We start from the raw sequence: 4973 nt of genomic DNA, 5'->3' as shown, positions 1-4973 counted from the left end.
ATATCCTGCTTGTAGTTTGATAAAGATCCTCTGTTAAGAAAAGAGTCAATTCTAATGCAGGTTGTACCACTCCAAACTGAGAGTCTTTTTGTCATTTAGGCACATGATTAAACTTGTCCTCTTTCCTGGTAGGTACCAGGTATAAAACTCAGGATGAGAGTAACACTTAATCTGTGATGCTCTTGACAATGTGCTCAGTGGTCCAAATGTAGTCTATCAATGTAGCTCCGAGGAAGCTCAGAAGCTCTCAAAGATGAAAAATTCTACTTAGAGGTACATAGTTTTCTGCCTGAGCTGAATCTTAAAGCTGTAAGAACAAGGTGGAAAAATATAAGATACATATACTGCTGTTCAAAAGTGAACTCATATGGTATATAGATATTTTATTCCACACTAACAACATTTTTCCCAATTTTTTTTAATCACCATTAGGGTATCCAATAACTCTATTGTGACACTATTCACGTTTAACCCAGGCCTCATAGATCAAATCTCAGTCCCACAAGGCTGGCCCCACTTGAGATGTCAGTTTTGGTTGACCATGTACAAATTTGACATGCCCTACAGCTTTGCACAGTGGCAGTATTGTAGCCAATGATGTTAATCTGAGGCGCAATTATTGCTAATTGAAAATGTTTCTCTATACAATCCTCTTCCTAATTTTTGATAGTTCACCAGAGTAGCTCACAGAACTCAGGAAATTTTCTACTTAAGCCAACAGGTTTACTAGAAAGTATTCAATTCAGGAAAAGCCAAATGGAAGACATGCGTAAGACAAGTTATGGACTGGGAAGTGATGGAGCTTCCATTCCTTCTACTGGAAATGCCACTTCCAAAGCACATCAGTGTGTTCACAAACCTGTGCACCATAGGAACCCCATCAACAGGGGTGGGGGAACGTCCATACCCCAGGTTTTATCTGGCCCATGTATTCATTTGGTCTGGCTCTGGCAAGGCAACCACAGGCAGGACTCGAAATTCAATACATCTATAGCAGGCTAATTTTGAAATTTCTACTTTTGTGTAGCTCACGAATGATGTATAAACATCCAAATGGTCCATGGCAGAAAAAAATTTTCCTCCTCCTGATGGAATTTTTTGTTTTTATTTTTATTTTTAATGATAGAAAAACAGATTAAGCAATAAGTAAACTCCTAACTTCTGGTTCACTCTCCAAATTCCCACAACAGCCAGGCCTGGGTCAGTCCAGAGCTAGGAGCTGGAAACAATCCCCCACAAGGGTGGCAGGAGCCTAACCACTTGGCCATCATTGCTGACCCAAGGGTCTTTATTGGCAGGAAGCTGGAGTCAGGAGTTGTAGGTCTTATTACATCATCATGATTGAATAGATCATTGGTCATTGATTATTAAACTAAAATTTCAGCCATTCATTCCTGATCAGAGGTCAGGAAATGGGGCCAAAAATCCCAATTGTATAACCAATGCTAGTCCTTTCCTAGGACCAGTCACATCTGAAGCTTTCTAACCTCTCTCCCTACAAATCATCTTGGTAGCATAAAAAAGACAGTAAGCTCCAAGGTCCATGGGCAAAAATCACACATATAATATTTGTGACACCACAGAGGGGAAGAATTTCCAGTATAAGAAATTATACACGAGGCAGGATCACAATACAACTTCTGATTGCTGTCTCAGAGAACAAGAAACTATCAACTAGGGCCTAATATTTAATAGTCTCAGACTTTGAAACATTGCCAAGTTTATTTGTAACTTTTATTATGCTCCAGTGATTATGAATAAAACTTAATATTGAGAATAGTCTGAACATTAAAAATGTCTCTGGACAAGTGGAAAGAAGGAAAGATGGAAAGACAAATTCCTTTTCCATTCAAGATTACACTAGTGCTCAAATATATAGAGTGAGACAATTGGTTACTATTTCAAAATAAGCAGTAGCAGGAAGAGTTCTGGGCCTATAACAAGAAAGAAAAGGGATTCTTTAAGTTTACACTTATGGGGAGCTGAGAAAAGTGTTGTCTTCCTGCGGAAAATCTTGTATTGGCTTCTCTGATAACTTGTTCCTGAATTCTGATTGTTTTGTTCATATAGTAGTGGAGAAGACTTACATTGCTATCTCACACAATGGACCTAATTGTCATGTTAACCAGATTAAACATTTGGATAATGTTTAAATAAAAGTGCCAGGCTAACATTGTCTAGAGGTCTTCGACCATCAAAATCTCGGGGTAGGTGTTTGGCCTAAATTAAGATGCTGGTTGGTATATCTGCATCCCATGTTCCAGTGCCAAGGTGAGAGTCAAGAGTGTGTTCCTGATTGGAGGTTGCTGCTAATGCGATCCTGGAAGGCCATGGTGATGGATCAACCAGTTTTGTCCCTGCCACCCATAGGGTGAACCTGGCCAGAACTTCTAGCTCCCAGCTTCAGCCTGGTAAGCCTGGCCCTTACAGGCTTTAGGGGACTGAATCCCTGCATGAGCGTTCTCTCTCTCTCCCTCTCTCTCTCTCAACTCTTTCTGTATTTCTCGTTCTCAATTAAAATATAGAAAACATACCAAATTCATACAAGAGGAGTTTTTAAAAAGTTCACAGAAACTGGAATTAAAAGATAAATTTAGTGCAAAAAAGCGCAGAAATACATGCATAGTTTTTTTCCTGATATGAATTTTCTGCAAACTTTGAAAATCTCTTATAAAAAATACAAGCAAATTCTCTAGAAAATTAGAATGCTTCCAAGAAAAAAGGAATCTATAACAGTTGCACAATATTTCTTCTGGTCTTTTCAATAGTAAAAGGCATATTTTACTGCTGTCTTGAATTATGATTTCAAAAATCCTGTTTGCAATTATGCTACCTATTCTAAAAAGTCTTTCACTTAAGGAATCGAATATTTTTATAGATTGACTCATTATATTCAGACTTGAATAAATAATTCATTATTTAAAAGAATTTTAAGCTGCATTCCAAATAACTATAAAATACAAACTGAAATACAACTTAATATTATACAACAGCAGAATTATTAGATTATTCACTTGAGAATAGAGAAATATGAAGCATTTGTATTATTTAGACTTAAAGTGTTTGAACAAATTAGCTGCTCTTAATATAAATATATGATTATCATCCTTTTGAGTCTAGATAGCTCACTGATTTCTTGATTTTATATGTCCACTTCCACAAAGCTTTCGTTTGGCAAAGGATGACAAGATACACATTGAATTGTTTCAATACACAGTCATAAAATGCTCCCTGCACCATTCATTCTTATGCTCATATTTTGTTGGGCCAATTAAAAAACCAAGAGAAATTTCTTAATGCCTCAGAGATTCCCAATTGTCCAATTAGATTACATAAAAATAGGTAAAATAAAACAGAAACACCATATTTAAGAAAGTTCACTTTTAAAATAACCAACACATTGGTATCACAAAGAACTCTGAGTTGGACAAAAGGGGTTTTGTTTGACAATATCCTTATACGATGCCTCCTCAAAGTAGTGTTGCCTGTTTAAAGCACTTGAGAAGCAATACTCTATCATTATATTCAGAATCTCAAAAGATTAGCCTGTTTGATTATTATATTTATTTGTTAATTACTTATATTTGTATCATGATCGCAGAAATGAAAACCAAAAAATGTTGCCAGAATTTCAATTCACAGGTAATTCTAGTTCACTATTTTCTGGGACAGGTATTTTGTGCAGAAGCTAATCACCTCTTGGGATGAGTGCTTTATTAGAGTTTCAGTTCAGACTTCTTGCTAATATGCATTCTGGGAGGCGGCAGGTGATGGCTCAAGTACTTGGGTCCCTCCACCCATATGAGAGACCCAGATGGAGTTCTAAACTCCTGGTTTTAACTTGACTATTGCGGTCATTTGGAGACTGAATCAGCAATCGGAAGATCTCTATCTCTCTCTGCATAACCCCCTCCCCACCACCTTTCAAATAAAAATGAAAAATTTTTAAATACATATATAAAAATGTGTTAGTCTTATTTAGTCAGTTGAATTAGAAACAGGACTGCCTGGTAGCAACTCTTTTCTCTCTGATTGCTATTATTATATTCTTCTATTTTCTTCTCATGACCTAGCTTAATAAGGCCCAAGGAAATCACAGTCCAAGTAAAATTAGGTCTCAGCTCTCCCCAGCTTAAATGGACAGAATTGACGTGAGTGGTTAGAGAGAGAGCTTCTTCCTGTTGATTTTCTCTCCTTACCATAGATTTTTAGTAAATACACAAAATAAAAATATAAGAATCCAGATTAGAATGATGCTATCAGTAATAATCAGATCAGTTGAAAGAAGTAAAAAAGTGCTAGATGCAAAGGACACTTTAATATAACTTTGCTGCAAAACTGTCAGCTTTGCAGGGCTCTAAGCTGATGAGAGTATAAAAAATCACAAAAGCAATAAAATGTCATCATTTAATGGGAAATAAGGAAAATTATATGGAATATAATAAGATATATTTTAGGATAAAGGAAAGCAGAAATTGAATATGCAGTTCAAGCCTTGACTGAATCATATGGTTGAAAAAGCTACCACATTTAAAAAATGTTTATGTGCTTTCATTAATTTGAAAGGCAGAATGAGAGAAAGAGAGAAAATCTTCTATTTGCTGGTTCTTTCCCCAGATGCCCACAAGAGCTGGGGGTTGAGCCAAGTAGATGCTAGGAGTCAGGAACTCAGTTTGGGTCTCCCATGTAGGTCTCAAGAACTGAACTAATTGAGCTGTTATATCCTGCTCCTAGGATGCCCACCAGAAAAGGTTGGATTTGAAGAGAAGGTGGGACTCTAAGCCAGGCACTCAGATACAGGATGAGGGTGTCCTAAATGCCAATTCAGTCTGCTGTACCAAATGCCCACACCCAGCATATTTTATTGACTTTTGCATATTATTATCTAAACTAATAAAACTATGCATGTGTATAAAAAAAAATGGTCAAAGGTGTTTCAGAATTATGTACTTCTACCTTCACAAATATTCTCT

At 36.6% G+C, this 4973-nt stretch overlaps 1 pseudogene; it reads left to right on the top strand.

The window, feature by feature from the left end:
- Window positions 1-565: 565 nt before the first annotated feature.
- LOC133751740 (U4 spliceosomal RNA) lies at window positions 566-724 on the top strand (annotated as a pseudogene).
- Window positions 725-4973: the final 4249 nt, after the last annotated feature.

Source organism: Lepus europaeus, chromosome 22 (assembly GCF_033115175.1).
Source record: "Lepus europaeus isolate LE1 chromosome 22, mLepTim1.pri, whole genome shotgun sequence".
In the NCBI taxonomy this organism is placed as follows: Eukaryota; Metazoa; Chordata; class Mammalia; order Lagomorpha; family Leporidae; genus Lepus; species Lepus europaeus.
This window is presented reverse-complemented; position numbering and strand designations above follow the sequence as displayed.